Here is a 15,171-nt window from a genome sequence, read left to right on the forward strand (position 1 = left end):
TGAGTCTCGAACCCACGATCTTGAGATTAAGAGTATCATGCTCAACCGACTGAGCTAGCCGGGCGGTGCAATTTCAGTTTTGATTACTTATTAAGATCATGTAAGCCGACCATGTAGAGGGTTAAGAGTTTCATGCTCTACCGACTGAGCTAGCCGGGCTGTGCAATGTCAGAATTGATTACTTATTAAGGACATTAACAGCCTGATGCCCTACCGACTGAGCTAGCCCGGCGGTGGGTTGTACGTCTTGATTAATTTATATGAACATGTAAGGCGATAATCTGTTAGTTGTGTTCGAAAAACCCGCCCAGCGTGGGGCTCGAACCCACGACCCTGAGATTAAGAGTCTCATGCTCTACCGACTGAGCTAGCCGGGCTGTGCAAGGTCAGTATAGAATACTTATTAAGAACATGTAAGACGATCATGTGTTCGATGAGAGCAATATTCTCGCCCAGCGTGGGGCTCGAACCCACGACCCTGAGATTAAGAGTCTCATGCTCTACCGACTGAGCTAGCCGGGCTGTGCAATATCAGAATTGATTAATTATTTAGAACATGTAATGCGATTATATATTAGATGAGAGCAAAAAACTCGAACAGCGTGTGGTCGAACTCTCGTCCCTGAGATTATGAGTGTCGTGCTCTACCGACTGGGCTAGCCGGGCTGTGTAACATAGGTCTTGTTTACTAATTAAGAACATGTAAGGCGATCATGTGTTAGATGACAGCGACAAAATTAGCCAGCGTGGGTGTCGACCCCGCGACCCTGAGATTAAGAGCCACATGCCCTTCCGACTGAGCTAGCCGGGCGATGGAATGTCGGTCTTGATTACTTATTATGAACTAGTAAGGCGATCATCTATTAGCTGTGTGCGTAAAACTCGCCCAGCGTGGGGCTCGAACCCACGACCCTGAGATTAAGTGTCTCATGCTCTACCGACTGAGCTAGCCGGGCTGTGCAAGGTGAGAATTGATTACTTATTAAGAACATGTAAGACGATCATGTGTTCGATGACAGCAGAATTCTCGCCCAGCGTGGGGATCGAACCCACGACCTTCAGATTAAGAGTCTCATGCTCTACCGACTGAGCTACCCGGGCTCTGCAACGTCAGAATTGGTTACTTATTAAGAACATGTAAGACGATCATGTTTTCGATGAGAGCGAAAAAATAGAACAGCGTGTGGTCGAACTCACGTCCCTGAGATTATGAGTCGCGTGCTCTACCGACTGGGCAAGGCGAGCTGTGTAACATAGGTCTTGTTTACTTATTAAGAACATGTAAGGCGATCATGTGTTAGATGACAGCGACAAAATAGGCCAGCGTGGGTGTCGAACCCACGACCCTGAGATTAAGAGCCTCATGCCGTACCGACTGAGGTAACCGGGCGGTGGATTGTAGGTCTTGATTACTTATTATGAACATGTAAGACGATCATCTATTAGCTTCCTGCGAAAAACTCGCCCAGCGTGAGGCTCCAACCTTCGAGCCTGAGGTTAAGAGACTCATGCTCTACCGACTGAATTAGCCGGGCGGTGGAATGTAGGTCTTGATTACGTATTATGAACATGTAAAACGATCATCTGTTAGCTGTGTGCGAAAAACTCGCCCAGCGTGGGGCTCGAACACACGACCCTGAGGTTAAGAGACTCATGCTCTACCGACTGAGCTAGCCGGGCTGTGGGTTGTAGGTCTTGATTAATTAATATGAACATGTAAGGCGATCATCTATTAGCTGTGTGCTAAAAATCGCCCATCGTGGGGCTCGAACCCACGACCCCACGATTAAGAGTCTCATGCTCTACCGACTGAGCTAGCCGGGCTCTGCACGGTCAGAATTGATTACTTTTTAAGAACATGTAAGACGATTATGTGTTCGATGACAGCAACATTCTCGCCCAGCGTTGGCTTGAACCCACGATCCTGAGATTAAGAGTCTCATGCTCTACCGACTGAGCTACCCGGGCTGCGCAATTTCAGAATTGGTTACTTATTAAGAACATGTAAGACGATCATGTATTCGACGAGTGTGGTCGAACTCATGTCCCTGAGATCATGAGTCTCGTGCTCTACCGACTGGGCTAGATTGGCTGTGTAAGATAGGTCTTGTTTACTTATTAAAAACATGTAAGAAGATCATGTGTTAGATGACGGCGAGAAAACCGCCCTGCGTGGGGCACAAACCCACGACCCTGAGATTAAGAGTCTCGTGCTCTACCGACTGAGCTAGCCGGGCTGTGCAAGGTCAGTATAGAATACTTATTAAGAACATGTAAGACGATCATGTGTTCGATGAGAGCAATATGCTCGCCCAGCGTGGGGCTCGAACCCACAACCCTTAGATTAAGAGTCTCATGCTCTGCCGACTGAGCTAGCCGGGCTGTGCAATATCAGAATTGATTAATTATTTAGAACATGTAATGCGATCATATATTCGATGAGAGCAAAAAACTCGAACAGCGTGTGGTCGAACTCACGTCCCTGAGATTATGAGTCTCGTGCTCTACCGACTGGGCTAGCCGGGCTGTGTAACATAGGTCCTGTTTACTTATTAAGAACATGTAAGGCGATCATGTGTTAGATGACAGCGACAAAATTGGCCAGCGTGGGTGTCGACCCCGCGACCCTGAGATTAAGAGCCACATGCCCTTCCGACTGAGCTAGCCGGGCGATGGAATGTCGGTCTTGATTACTTATTATGAACTAGTAAGGCGATCATCTATTAGCTGTGTGCGAAAAACTCGCCCAGCGTGGGGCTCGAACCCACGACCCTGAGATTAAGAGTCTCATGCTCTACCGACTGAGCTAGCCGGGCTGTGCAAGGTAAGAATTGATTACTTATTAAGAACATGTAAGACGATCATGTGTTCGATGAGAGCAGAATTCTCGCCCAGCGTGGGGCTCGAACCCACGACCTTGAGATTAAGAGTCTCATGCTCTACCGACTGAGCTACGCGGGCTCTGCAACGTCAGAATTGCTTACTTATTAAGAACATGTAAGACGATCATGTATTCGATGAGAGCGAAAAAATAGAACAGCGTGTGGTCGAACTCACGTCCATGAGATTAATAGGGTAGTGCTCTACCGACTGGCCTAGCCGGGCTGTGTAACATAGGTCTTGTTTACTTATTAAGAACATGTAAGACGATCATTTGTTCGATGAGAGCAAAATACTCGCCCAGCGTGGGGCTCGAACCCACGACCCTGAGATTAAGAGTCTCATGCTCTACCTACTGAGCTAGCCGGGCTGTGCAATATCAGAATTGATTAATTATTTAGAACATGTAATGCGATCATATATTCGATGAGAGCAAATAAGTCGAACAGCGTGTGGTGGAACTCACGTCCCTGAGATTATGAGTCTCGTGCTCTACCGACTGGGCTAGCCGGGCTGTGTAACATAGGTCTTGTTTACTTATTAAAATCATGTAAGAAGATCATGTGTTAGATGACGGCGAGAAAACCGCCCAGCGTGGGTGTCGAACCCACGACCCTGAGATTAAGAGCCTCATGCCGTACCGACTGAGGTAACCGGGCGGTGGAATGTGGGTCTTGATTACTTATTATGAACATGTAAGACGATCATCTATTAGCTTCCTGCGAAAAACTCGCCCAGCGTGAGGCTCCAACCTTCGGGCCTGGGATTAAGGGTCACATGCCCTACCGACTGAATTAGCCGGGCGGTGGGATGTAGGTCTTGATTACTTATTATGAACATGTAAAACAATCATCTGTTAGCTGTGTGCGAAAAACTCGCCCAGCGTGTGGCTGGAACCCACGACCCTGAGATTAAGAGTCTCACGCTCTACCGACTGAGCTAGCCGGGCTGTGCAAGGTCAGAATTGATTACTGATTAAGAACATGTTAGACGATCATGTATTCGATGAGAGCAAAATTTTCGCCCAGCGTGAGTCTCGAACCCACGATCCTCAGATTAAGAGTATCATGGTCAACCAACTGAGCTAGCCGGGCGGTGCAACTTCAGTTTTGATTACTTATTAAGATCATGTATGCCGACGATGTAGAGGGTTAAGTGTTTCATGCTCTACCGACTGAGCTAGCCGGGCTGTGCAATGTCAGAATTGATTACTTATTAAGGACATTAACAGCCTGATGCCCTACCGACTGAGCAAGCCCGGCGGTGGGTTGTAGGTCTCGATTAATTAATATGAACATGTAAGGCGATCATCTATTACCTGTGTGCGAAAAATCGCACATCGTGGGGCACGAACCCACGACCCCAAGGTTAAGAGTCTCATGCTCTACCGACTGAGCTAGCCGGGCTCTGCACGGTCAGAATTGATTACTTTTTAAGAACATGTAAGACGATTATGTGTTCGATGAGAGCAACATTCTCGCCCAGCGTTGGCTTGAACCCACGACCCTGAGATTAAGAGTCTCATGCTCTACCGACTGAGCTACCCGGGCTGCGCAATGTCAGAATTGGTTACTTATTAAGAACATGTAAGACGATCATGTATTCGACGAGTGTGGTCGAACTCATGTCAATGAGATCATGAGTCCCGTGCTCTACCGACTGGGCTAGATTGGCTGTGTAAGATAGGTCTTGTTTACTTATTAAAAACATGTAAGAAGATCATGTGTTAGATGACGGCGAGAAAACTGCCGTGCGTGGGGCACGAACCCACGACCCTGAGATTAAGAGTCTCGTGCTCTACCGACTGAGCTAGCAGGGCTGGGCAAGGTCAGAATTGATTACTGATTAAGAACATGTTAGACGATCAAGTATTCGATGAGAGCAAAATTTTCGCCCAGCGTGAGTCTTGAACCCACGACCCTGCGATTAAGAGTCTCATGCTGAACCGACTGAGCTAGCCGGGCGGTACAATGTCGGTTTTGATTACTTTTTAAGAACATATAAGCCGATCATGTAGGGGGTTGAGAGTTTAATGCTCAACCGACTGAGCTATCCGGGCTCTGCACGGTCAGAATTGATTACTTATTAAGGACATTAACAGCCTGATGCCCTACCGACTGAGCTAGCCCGGCGGTGGGTTGTAGGTCTTGATTAATTAATATGAACATGTAAGGCGATCATCTATTACCTGCGTGCCAAAAACTCGCCCATCGTTGGGCTCGAACCCACAACCCCGAGGTTAAGAGTCTCATGCTCTACCGACTGAGCTAACCGGGCTCTGCACGGTCAGAATTGACTACTTATTAAGAACATGTAAAACGATTATGTGTTCGATGTGAGCAAAATTCTCGCCCTGCGAGGGGCTCGAACCTACGACCCTGAGGTTAAGAGTCTATTGGTGTACCGACTGAGCTTGCCGGGCTGTGCAATGTGAGAATTGATTACTTATTAAGAACATGTAAGACGATCATGTATTCGATGAGAGCGAAAAACTCGTCCAGCGTGTGGTCGAACTCACGTTCATGAGATTATGAGGTTCGTGCTCTACCGACTGGCCTAGCCGGGATGTGTAACATAGGTCTTGTTTACTTATTAAGAACATGTAAGACGATCATGTCTTAGATGACAGCGACAAAATTGGCTGGCGTGGTTGTCGAACCCACGACCCTGAGAGTAAGAGCCTCATGCCCTACCGACTGAGCTAGCCGGGAGGTGGAATGAAGGTCTTGATTACTTATTATGAACATGCAAGACGATCATCTATCAGTTGTGTGCGAAAAACTCGCCCAGCGTGGGGCTCGAACCCACGACCCTGAGATTAAGAGTCTCATGCTCTACCGACTGAGCTAGCCGGGCTGTGCAATATCAGAATTGATTAATTATTTAGAACATGTAATGCGATCATATATTCGATGAGAGCAAATAAGTCGAACAGCGTGTGGTCGAACTCACGTCCCTCAGATTAATAGTCTCGTGCTCTACCGACTGGGCTAGCCGGGCTGTGTAACATAGGTCTTGTTTACTTATTAAGAACATGTAAGGCGATCATGTGTTAGATGACAGCGACAAAATTGGCCAGCGTGGGTGTCGACCCCACGACCCTGAGATTAAGAGCCATATGTCCTTCCGACTGAGCTAGCCAGGCGACGGAATGTCGGTCTTGAATACTTATTATGAACTAGTAAGGCGATCATCTATTAGCTGTGTGCGAAAAACTCGCCCAGCGTGGGGCTCGAACCCACGACCCTGAGATTAAGAGTCTCATGCTCTCCCGACTGAGCTAGCCGGGCTGTGCAAGGCCAGTATAGAATTCTTATTAAGAACATGTAAGACGATCATGTGTTCGATGAGAGCAAAATTCTCGCCCAGCGTGGGGCTCGAACCCACGACCCTGAGATTAAGAGTCTCATGCTCTACCGACTGAGCTAGCCGGGCTGTGCAATATCAGAATTGATTAATTATTTAGAACATGTAATGCGATCATATATTCGATGAGAGCAAAAAAGTCGAACAGCGTGTGGTGGAACTCACGTCCCTGAGATTATGAGTCTCGTGCTCTACCGACTGGGCTAGCCGGGCTGTGTAACATAGGTCTTGTTTACTTATTAAAAACATGTAAGAAGATCATGTGTTAGATGACGGCGAGAAAGCCGCCCAGCGTGGGTGTCGAACCCACGACCCTGAGATTAAGAGCCTCATGCCGTACCGACTGAGGTAACCGGGCGGTGGAATGTAGGTCTTGATTACTTATTATGAACATGAAAGACGATCATCTATTAGCTTCCTGCGAAAAACTCGCCCAGCGTGAGGCTCCAACCTTCGAGCCTGGGATTAAGGGTCACATGCCCTACCGACTGAATTAGCCGGGCGGTGGGATGTAGGTCTTGATTACTTATTATGAACATGTAAAACAATCATCTTTTAGCTGTGTGCGAAAAACTCGCCCAGCGTGCGGCTCGAACCCACGACCCTGAGGTTAAGAGACTCATGCTCTACCGACTGAGCTAGCCGGGCTGTGCAAGGTCAGAATAGATTACATATTAAAAACATGTAAGACGACCTTGTGTTCGATGAGAGCAAAATTCACGCCCAGCGTGTGGCTCGAACCCACGACCCTGAGATTAAGAGTCTCATGCTCTACCGACTGAGCTAGCCGGGCTGTGCAAGGTCAGAATTGATTACTGATTAAGAACATGTTAGACGATCATGTATTCGATGAGAGCAAAATCTTCGCCCAGCGTGAGTCTCGAACCCACGATCCTGAGATTAAGAGTATCATGGTCAACCGACTGAGCTAGCCGGGCGGTGCAATTTCAGTTTTGATTACTTATTAAGATCATGTATGCCGACCATGTAGAGGGTTAAGTGTTTCATGCTCTACCGACTGAGCTAGCCGGGCTGTGCAATGTCAGAATTGATTACTTATTAAGGACATTAACAGCCTGATGCCCTACCGACTGAGCAAGCCCGGCGGTGGGTTGTAGGTCTCGATTAATTAATATGAACATGTAAGGCGATCATCTATTACCTGTGTGCGAAAAATCGCCCATCGTGGGGCACGAACCCACGACCCCAAGGTTAAGAGTCTCATGCTCTACCGACTGAGCTAGCCGGGCTCTGCACGGTCAGAATTGATTACTTATTAAGAACATGTAAGACGATTATGTGTTCGATGAGAGCAACATTCTCGCCCAGCGTTGGCTTGAACCCACGACCCTGAGATTAAGAGTCTCATGCTCTACCGACTGAGCTACCCGGGCTGCGCAATGTCAGAATTGGTTACTTATTAAGAACATGTACGACGATCATGTATTCGACGAGTGTGGTCGAAATCATGTCCCTGAGATCATGAGTCTCGTGCTCTACCGACTGGGCTAGATTGGCTGTGTAAGATAGGTCTTGTTTACTTATTAAAAACATGTAAGAAGATCATGTGTTAGATGACGGCGAGAAAACTGAAGTGCGTGGGGCACGAACCCACGACCCTGAGTATAGAGTCTCGTGCTCTACCGACTGAGCTAGCAGGGCTGGGCAAGGTCAGAATTGATTACTGATTAAGAACATGTTAGACGATCAAGTATTCGATGAGGGCAAAATTTTCGCCCAGCGTGAGTCTTGAACCCACGACCCTGAGATTAAGAGTCTCATGCTGAACCGACTGAGCTAGCCGGGCGGTACAATGTCGGTTTTGATTACTTTTTAAGAACATATAAGCCGATCATGTAGGGGGTTGAGAGTTTCATGCTCAACCGACTGAGCTATCCGGGCTCTGCACGGTCAGAATTGATTACTTATTAAGGACATTATCAGCCTGATGCCCTACCGACTGAGCTAGCCCGGCGGTATGTTGTAGGTCTTGATTAATTTATATGAACATGTAAGGCGATCATCTATTACCTGTGTGCCAAAAACTCGCCCATCGTTGGGCTCGAACCCACGACCCCGAGGTTAAGAGTCTCATGCTCTACCGACTGAGCTAACCGGGCTCTGCACGGTCAGAATTGACTACTTATTAAGAACATGTAAAACGATTATGTGTTCGATGTGAGCAAAATTCTCGCCCTGCGAGGGGCTCGAACCTACGACCCTGAGGTTAAGAGTCTATTGGTGTACCGACTGAGCTTGCCGGGCTGTGTAATGTGAGAATTGATTACTAATTAAGAACATGTAAGACGATCATGTATTCGATGAGAGCGAAAAACTCGTCCAGCGTGTGGTCGAACTCACGTTCATGAGATTATGAGGACCGTGCTCTACCGACTGGCCTAGCCGGGATGTGTAACATAGGTCTTGTTTACTTATTAAGAACATGTAAGGCGATCATGTGTTAGATGACAGCGACAAAATAGGCCAGCGTGGGTGTCGAACCCACGACCCTGAGATTAAGAGCCTCATGCCCTACCGACTGAGCTAGCCGGGAGGTGGAATGAAGGTCTTGATTACTTATTATGAACATGTAAGACGATCATCTATCAGTTGTGTGCGAAAAACTCGCCCAGCGTGGGGCTCGAACCCACGACCCTGAGATTAAGAGTCTCATGCTCTACCGACTGAGCTAGCCGGGCTGTGCAAGGTCAGTATAGAATACTTATTAAGAACAAGTAAGACGATCATGTGTTCGATGAGAGCAAAATACTCGCCCAGCGTGGGGCTCGAACCCACGACCCTGAGATTAAGAGTCTCATGCTCTACCGACAGAGCTAGCCGGGCTGTGCAATATCAGAATTGATTAATTATTTAGAACATGTAATGCGATCATATATTCGATGAGAGCAAAAAAGTCGAACAGCGTGTGGTCGAACTCACGTCCCTGAGATTATGAGTCTCGTGCTCTACCGACTGGGCTAGCCGGGCTGTGTAAGATAGGTCCTGTTTACTTATTAAGAACATGTAAGGCGATCATGTGTTAGATGACAGCGACAAAATTGGCCAGCGTGGGTGTCGACCCCGCGACCCGGAGATTAAGAGCCACATGCCCTTCCGACTGAGCTAGCCGGGCGATGGAATGTCGGTCTTGATTACTTATTATGAACTAGTAAGGCGATCATCTATTAGCTGTGTGCGAAAAACTCGCCCAGCGTAGGGCTCGAACCCACGACCCTGAGATTAAGAGTCTCATGCTCTACCGACTGAGTTAGCCGGGCTGTGCAAGGTAAGAATTGATTACTTATTAAGAACATGTAAGACGATCATGTGTTCGATGAGAGCAGAATTCTCGCCCAGCGTGGGGCTCGAACCCACGACCTTGAGATTAAGAGTCTCATGCTCTACCGACTGAGCTACCCGGGCTCTGCAACGTCAGAATTGGTTACTTATTAAGAACATGTAAGACGATCATGTATTCGATGAGAGCGAAAAAATAGAACAGCGTGTGGTCGAACTCACGTCCCTGAGGTTATGAGTCGCGTGCTCTACCGACTGGGCTAGCCGAGCTGTGTAACATAGGTCTTGTTTACTTATTAAGAACATGTAAGACGATCATGTCTTAGATGACAGCGACAAAATTGGCCGGCGTGGTTGTCGAACCCACGACCGTGAGAGTAAGAGCCTCATGCCCTACCGACTGAGCTAGCCGAGAGCTGGAATGAAGGTCTTGATTACTTATTATGAACATGTAAGACGATCATCTACTAGTTGTGCGCGAAAATCTCGCCCAGCGTGGGGCTCGAACCCACGACCCTGAGATTAAGAGTCTCATGCTCTACCAACTGAGCTAGCCGGGCTGTGCAAGGCCGGTATTGAATACTTATTAAGAACATGTAAGACGATCATGTGTTCGATGAGAGCAAAATTCTCGCCCAGCGTGGGGCTCGAACCCACGACCCTGAGGTTAAGAGTCTCATGCTCTACCGACTGAGCTAGCCGGACGGTGCAATATCAGAATTGATTAATTATTTAGAACATGTAATGCGATCATATATTCGATGAGAGCAAAAAAGTCGAACAGCGTGTGGTCGAACTCACGTCCCTGAGATTATGAGTCTCGTGCTCTACCGACTGGGCTAGCCGGGCTGTGTAACATAGGTCTTGTTTACTTATTAAGAACATGTAAGGCGATCATGTGTTAGATGACAGCGACAAAATTGGCCAGCGTGGGTGTCGACCCCACGACCCTGAGATTAAGAGCCACATGTCCTTCCGACTGAGCTAGCCAGGCGATGGAATGTCGGTCTTGATTACTTATTATGAACTAGTAAGGCGATCATCTATTAGCTGTGTGCGAAGAACTCGCCCAGCGTGGGGCTCGAACCCACGACCCTGAGATTAAGAGTCTCATGCTCTACCGACTGAGCTAGCCGGGCTGTGCAAGGCCAGTATAGAATACTTATTAAGAACATGTAAGACGATCATGGGTTCGATGAGAGCAAAATTCTCGCCCAGCGTGGGGCTCGAACCCACGACCCTGAGATTAAGAGTCTCATGCTCTACCGACTGAGCTAGCCGGGCTGTGCAATATCAGAATTGATTAATTATTTAGAACATGTAATGCGATCATATATTCGATGAGAGCAAATAAGTCGAACAGCGTGTGGTGGAACTCACGTCCCTGAGATTATGAGTCTCGTGCTCTACCGACTGGGCTAGCCGGGCTGTGTAACATAGGTCTTGTTTACTTATTAAAAACATGTAAGAAGATCATGTGTTAGATGACGGCGAGAAAACCGCCCAGCGTGGGTGTCGAACCCACGACCCTGAGATTAAGAGCCTCATGCCGTACCGACTGAGGTAACCGGGCGGTGGAATGTGGGTCTTGATTACTTATTATGAACATGTAAGACGATCATCTATTAGCTTCCTGCGAAAAACTCGCCCAGCGTGAGGCTCCAACCTTCGGGCCTGGGATTAAGGGTCACATGCCCTACCGACTGAATTAGCCGGGCGGTGGAATGTAGGTCTTGACTACGTATTATGAACATGTAAAACGATCATCTGTTAGCTGTGTGCGAAAAACTCGCCCAGCGTGGGGCTCGAACCCACGACCCTGAGGTTAAGAGACTCATGCTCTACCGACTGAGCTAGCCGGGCTCTGCAAGGTCAGAATAGATTACCTATTAAAAACATGTAAGACGACCTTGTGTTCGATGAGAGCAAAATTCTCGCCCAGCGTGGGTCTCGAACCCACGACCCTGAGATTAAGAGTCTCATGCTCTACCGACTGAGCTAACCGGGCTCTGCACGGGCAGAATTGACTACTTATTAAGAACATGTAAACGATTATGTGTTCGATGTGAGCAAAATTCTCGCCATGCGATGGGCTCGAACCCACGACCCTGAGGTTAAGAGTCTCATGCTGTACCGACTGAGCTTGCCGGGCTGTGCAATGTGAGAATTGATTACTTATTAGGAACATGTAAGACGATCATGTATTCGATGAGAGCGAAAAAATCGTCCAGCGTGTGGTCGAACTCACGTCCATGAGATTATGAGGTTCGTGCTCTACCGACTGGCCTAGCCGGGCTGTGTAACATAGGTCTTGTTTACTTATTAAGAACATGTAAGACGATCATGTCTTAGATGACAGCGACAAAATTGTCTGGCGTGGTTGTCGAACCCACGACCCTGAGAGTAAGAGCCTCATGCCCTACCGACTGAGCTAGCCGGGAGGTGGAATGAAGGTCTTGATTACTTATTATGAACATGTAAGACGATCATCTATTAGTTGTGTGCGAAAAACTCGCCCAGCGTGGGGCTCGAACCCACGACCCTGAGATTAAGAGTCTCATGCTCTACCGACTGAGCTTGCCGGGCTGTGCAAGGTCAGAATTGATTACTGATTAAGAACATGTTAGACGATCATGTATTCGATGAGAGCAAAATTTTCGTCCAGCGTGAGTCTCGAACCCACGATCTTGAGATTAAGAGTATCATGCTCAACCGACTGAGCTAGCCGGGCGGTGCAATTTCAGATTTGATTACTTATTAAGATCATGTAAGCCGACCATGTAGAGGGTTAAGAGTTTCATGCTCTACCGACTGAGCTAGCCGGGCTGTGCAATGTCAGAATTGATTACTTATTAAGGACATTAACAGCCTGATGCCCTACCGACTGAGCTAGCCCGGCGGTGGGTTGTACGTCTTGATTAATTTATATGAACATGTAAGGCGATAATCTGTTAGTTGTGTTCGAAAAACCCGCCCAGCGCGGGGCTCGAACCCACGACCCTGAGATTAAGAGTCTCATGCTCTACCGACTGAGCTAGCCGGGCTGTGCGAGGTCAGTATAGAATACTTATTAAGAACATGTAAGACGATCATGTGTTCGATGAGAGCAATATTCTCGCCCAGCGTGGGGCTCGAACCCACGACCCTGAGATTAAGAGTCTCATGCTCTACCGACTGAGCTAGCCGGGCTGTGCAATATCAGAATTGATTAATTATTTAGAACATGTAATGCGATTATATATTAGATGAGAGCAAAAAACTCGAACAGCGTGTGGTCGAACTCTCGTCCCTGAGATTATGAGTGTCGTGCTCTACCGACTGGGCTAGCCGGGCTGTGTAACATAGGTCTTGTTTACTAATTAAGAACATGTAAGGCGATCATGTGTTAGATGACAGCGACAAAATTAGCCTGCGTGGGTGTCGACCCCGCGACCCTGAGATTAAGAGCCACATGCCCTTCCGACTGAGCTAGCCGGGCGATGGAATGTCGGTCTTGATTACTTATTATGAACTAGTAAGGCGATCATCTATTAGCTGTGTGCGTAAAACTCGCCCAGCGTGGGGCTCGAACCCACGACCCTGAGATTAAGAGTCTCATGCTCTACCGACTGAGCTAGCCGGGCTGTGCAAGGTGAGAATTGATTACTTATTAAGAACATGTAAGACGATCATGTGTTCGATGACAGCAGAATTCTCGCCCAGCGTGGGGATCGAACCCACGACCTTCAGATTAAGAGTCTCATGCTCTACCGACTGAGCTACCCGGGCTCTGCAACGTCAGAATTGGTTACTTATTAAGAACATGTAAGACGATCATGTATTCGATGAGAGCGAAAAAATAGAACAGCGTGTGGTCGAACTCACGTCCCTGAGATTATGAGTCGCGTGCTCTACCGACTGGGCAAGGCGAGCTGTGTAACATAGGTCTTGTTTACTTATTAAGAACATGTAAGGCGATCATGTGTTAGATGACAGCGACAAAATAGGCCAGCGTGGGTGTCGAACCCACGACCCTGAGATTAAGAGCCTCATGCCGTACCGACTGAGGTAACCGGGCGGTGGATTGTAGGTCTTGATTACTTATTATGAACATGTAAGACGATCATCTATTAGCTTCCTGCGAAAAACTCGCCCAGCGTGAGGCTCCAACCTTCGAGCCTGAGGTTAAGAGACTCATGCTCTACCGACTGAATTAGCCGGGCGGTGGAATGTAGGTCTTGATTACGTATTATGAACATGTAAAACGATCATCTGTTAGCTGTGTGCGAAAAACTCGCCCAGCGTGGGGCTCGAACACACGACCCTGAGGTTAAGAGACTCCTGCTCTACCGACTGAGCTAGCCGGGCTGTGGGTTGTAGGTCTTGATTAATTAATATGAACATGTAAGGCGATCATCTATTAGCTGTGTGCGAAAAATCGCCCATCGTGGGGCTCGAACCCACGACCCCACGATTAAGAGTCTCATGCTCTACCGACTGAGCTAGCCGGGCTCTGCACGGTCAGAATTGATTACTTTTTAAGAACATGTAAGACGATTATGTGTTCGATGACAGCAACATTCTCGCCCAGCGTTGGCTTGAACCCACGATCCTGAGATTAAGAGTCTCATGCTCTACCGACTGAGCTACCCGGGCTGCGCAATTTCAGAATTGGTTACTTATTAAGAACATGTAAGACGATCATGTATTCGACGAGTGTGGTCGAACTCATGTCCCTGAGATCATGAGTCTCGTGCTCTACCGACTGGGCTAGATTGGCTGTGTAAGATAGGTCTTGTTTACTTATTAAAAACATGTAAGAAGATCATGTGTTAGATGACGGCGAGAAAACCGCCCTGCGTGGGGCACAAACCCACGACCCTGAGATTAAGAGTCTCGTGCTCTACCGACTGAGCTAGCCGGGCTGTGCAAGGTCAGTATAGAATACTTATTAAGAACATGTAAGACGATCATGTGTTCGATGAGAGCAATATTCTCGCCCAGCGTGGGGCTCGAACCCACGACCTTGAGATTAAGAGTCTCATGCTCTACCGACTGAGCTACGCGGGCTCTGCAACGTCAGAATTGGTTACTTATTAAGAACATGTAAGACGATCATGTATTCGATGAGAGCGAAAAAATAGAACAGCGTGTGGTCGAACTCACGTCCATGAGATTATTAGGGTAGTGCTCTACCGACTGGCCTAGCCGGGCTGTGTAACATAGGTCTTGTTTACTTATTAAGAACATGTAAGACGATCATTTGTTCGATGAGAGCAAAATACTCGCCCAGCGTGGGGCTCGAACCCACGACCCTGAGATTAAGAGTCTCATGCTCTACCTACTGAGCTAGCCGGGCTGTGCAATATCAGAATTGATTAATTATTTAGAACATGTAATGCGATCATATATTCGATGAGAGCAAAAAAGTCGAACAGCGTGTGGTCGAACTCACGTCCCTCAGATTATGAGTCTCGTGCTCTACCGACTGGGCTAGCCGGGCTGTGTAACATAGGTCTTGTTTACTTATTAAGAACATGTAAGGCGATCATGTGTTAGATGACAGCGACAAAATCGGCCAGCGTGTGTGTCGACCCCACGACCCTGAGATTAAGATCCACATGTCCTTCCGACTGAGCTAGCCGGGCG

General features: G+C 47.8%; 28 non-coding genes across 28 annotated transcripts; all 28 read right to left on the reverse strand.

Moving 5' to 3' along the window:
* Positions 1-304: 304 nt before the first annotated feature.
* Positions 305-377, reverse strand: TRNAK-CUU (transfer RNA lysine (anticodon CUU)). Its single transcript has one exon. It is a non-coding gene; the product is annotated as a tRNA-Lys (tRNA).
* Positions 378-449: 72 nt separating this feature from the next.
* TRNAK-CUU (transfer RNA lysine (anticodon CUU)) lies at positions 450-522 on the reverse strand. Its single transcript has one exon. It is a non-coding gene; the product is annotated as a tRNA-Lys (tRNA).
* A 361-nt stretch (positions 523-883) lies between these two features.
* TRNAK-CUU (transfer RNA lysine (anticodon CUU)) lies at positions 884-956 on the reverse strand. Its single transcript has one exon. It is a non-coding gene; the product is annotated as a tRNA-Lys (tRNA).
* A 72-nt stretch (positions 957-1,028) lies between these two features.
* On the reverse strand, positions 1,029-1,101 carry TRNAK-CUU (transfer RNA lysine (anticodon CUU)). The gene has a single exon. It is a non-coding gene; the product is annotated as a tRNA-Lys (tRNA).
* A 1,642-nt stretch (positions 1,102-2,743) lies between these two features.
* Positions 2,744-2,816, reverse strand: TRNAK-CUU (transfer RNA lysine (anticodon CUU)). The gene has a single exon. It is a non-coding gene; the product is annotated as a tRNA-Lys (tRNA).
* A 72-nt stretch (positions 2,817-2,888) lies between these two features.
* Positions 2,889-2,961, reverse strand: TRNAK-CUU (transfer RNA lysine (anticodon CUU)). Its single transcript has one exon. It is a non-coding gene; the product is annotated as a tRNA-Lys (tRNA).
* Positions 2,962-3,177: 216 nt separating this feature from the next.
* On the reverse strand, positions 3,178-3,250 carry TRNAK-CUU (transfer RNA lysine (anticodon CUU)). The gene has a single exon. It is a non-coding gene; the product is annotated as a tRNA-Lys (tRNA).
* A 506-nt stretch (positions 3,251-3,756) lies between these two features.
* Positions 3,757-3,829, reverse strand: TRNAK-CUU (transfer RNA lysine (anticodon CUU)). The gene has a single exon. It is a non-coding gene; the product is annotated as a tRNA-Lys (tRNA).
* A 1,834-nt stretch (positions 3,830-5,663) lies between these two features.
* On the reverse strand, positions 5,664-5,736 carry TRNAK-CUU (transfer RNA lysine (anticodon CUU)). The gene has a single exon. It is a non-coding gene; the product is annotated as a tRNA-Lys (tRNA).
* Positions 5,737-6,097: 361 nt separating this feature from the next.
* On the reverse strand, positions 6,098-6,170 carry TRNAK-CUU (transfer RNA lysine (anticodon CUU)). Its single transcript has one exon. It is a non-coding gene; the product is annotated as a tRNA-Lys (tRNA).
* Positions 6,171-6,242: 72 nt separating this feature from the next.
* On the reverse strand, positions 6,243-6,315 carry TRNAK-CUU (transfer RNA lysine (anticodon CUU)). Its single transcript has one exon. It is a non-coding gene; the product is annotated as a tRNA-Lys (tRNA).
* A 651-nt stretch (positions 6,316-6,966) lies between these two features.
* Positions 6,967-7,039, reverse strand: TRNAK-CUU (transfer RNA lysine (anticodon CUU)). Its single transcript has one exon. It is a non-coding gene; the product is annotated as a tRNA-Lys (tRNA).
* Positions 7,040-8,872: 1,833 nt separating this feature from the next.
* TRNAK-CUU (transfer RNA lysine (anticodon CUU)) lies at positions 8,873-8,945 on the reverse strand. The gene has a single exon. It is a non-coding gene; the product is annotated as a tRNA-Lys (tRNA).
* A 72-nt stretch (positions 8,946-9,017) lies between these two features.
* On the reverse strand, positions 9,018-9,090 carry TRNAK-CUU (transfer RNA lysine (anticodon CUU)). Its single transcript has one exon. It is a non-coding gene; the product is annotated as a tRNA-Lys (tRNA).
* A 506-nt stretch (positions 9,091-9,596) lies between these two features.
* On the reverse strand, positions 9,597-9,669 carry TRNAK-CUU (transfer RNA lysine (anticodon CUU)). The gene has a single exon. It is a non-coding gene; the product is annotated as a tRNA-Lys (tRNA).
* Positions 9,670-10,030: 361 nt separating this feature from the next.
* On the reverse strand, positions 10,031-10,103 carry TRNAK-CUU (transfer RNA lysine (anticodon CUU)). The gene has a single exon. It is a non-coding gene; the product is annotated as a tRNA-Lys (tRNA).
* A 72-nt stretch (positions 10,104-10,175) lies between these two features.
* Positions 10,176-10,248, reverse strand: TRNAK-CUU (transfer RNA lysine (anticodon CUU)). The gene has a single exon. It is a non-coding gene; the product is annotated as a tRNA-Lys (tRNA).
* Positions 10,249-10,609: 361 nt separating this feature from the next.
* On the reverse strand, positions 10,610-10,682 carry TRNAK-CUU (transfer RNA lysine (anticodon CUU)). Its single transcript has one exon. It is a non-coding gene; the product is annotated as a tRNA-Lys (tRNA).
* A 72-nt stretch (positions 10,683-10,754) lies between these two features.
* Positions 10,755-10,827, reverse strand: TRNAK-CUU (transfer RNA lysine (anticodon CUU)). Its single transcript has one exon. It is a non-coding gene; the product is annotated as a tRNA-Lys (tRNA).
* Positions 10,828-11,333: 506 nt separating this feature from the next.
* TRNAK-CUU (transfer RNA lysine (anticodon CUU)) lies at positions 11,334-11,406 on the reverse strand. Its single transcript has one exon. It is a non-coding gene; the product is annotated as a tRNA-Lys (tRNA).
* A 72-nt stretch (positions 11,407-11,478) lies between these two features.
* TRNAK-CUU (transfer RNA lysine (anticodon CUU)) lies at positions 11,479-11,551 on the reverse strand. The gene has a single exon. It is a non-coding gene; the product is annotated as a tRNA-Lys (tRNA).
* A 505-nt stretch (positions 11,552-12,056) lies between these two features.
* TRNAK-CUU (transfer RNA lysine (anticodon CUU)) lies at positions 12,057-12,129 on the reverse strand. Its single transcript has one exon. It is a non-coding gene; the product is annotated as a tRNA-Lys (tRNA).
* A 385-nt stretch (positions 12,130-12,514) lies between these two features.
* Positions 12,515-12,587, reverse strand: TRNAK-CUU (transfer RNA lysine (anticodon CUU)). The gene has a single exon. It is a non-coding gene; the product is annotated as a tRNA-Lys (tRNA).
* A 72-nt stretch (positions 12,588-12,659) lies between these two features.
* TRNAK-CUU (transfer RNA lysine (anticodon CUU)) lies at positions 12,660-12,732 on the reverse strand. Its single transcript has one exon. It is a non-coding gene; the product is annotated as a tRNA-Lys (tRNA).
* A 361-nt stretch (positions 12,733-13,093) lies between these two features.
* TRNAK-CUU (transfer RNA lysine (anticodon CUU)) lies at positions 13,094-13,166 on the reverse strand. Its single transcript has one exon. It is a non-coding gene; the product is annotated as a tRNA-Lys (tRNA).
* A 72-nt stretch (positions 13,167-13,238) lies between these two features.
* Positions 13,239-13,311, reverse strand: TRNAK-CUU (transfer RNA lysine (anticodon CUU)). The gene has a single exon. It is a non-coding gene; the product is annotated as a tRNA-Lys (tRNA).
* Positions 13,312-14,519: 1,208 nt separating this feature from the next.
* On the reverse strand, positions 14,520-14,592 carry TRNAK-CUU (transfer RNA lysine (anticodon CUU)). The gene has a single exon. It is a non-coding gene; the product is annotated as a tRNA-Lys (tRNA).
* Positions 14,593-14,808: 216 nt separating this feature from the next.
* TRNAK-CUU (transfer RNA lysine (anticodon CUU)) lies at positions 14,809-14,881 on the reverse strand. Its single transcript has one exon. It is a non-coding gene; the product is annotated as a tRNA-Lys (tRNA).
* Between the last annotated feature and the right edge of the window lie 290 nt (positions 14,882-15,171).

The sequence above is a fragment of the Anabrus simplex genome, chromosome 7 (assembly GCF_040414725.1).
Source record: "Anabrus simplex isolate iqAnaSimp1 chromosome 7, ASM4041472v1, whole genome shotgun sequence".
Classification (NCBI taxonomy): Eukaryota; Metazoa; Arthropoda; class Insecta; order Orthoptera; family Tettigoniidae; genus Anabrus; species Anabrus simplex.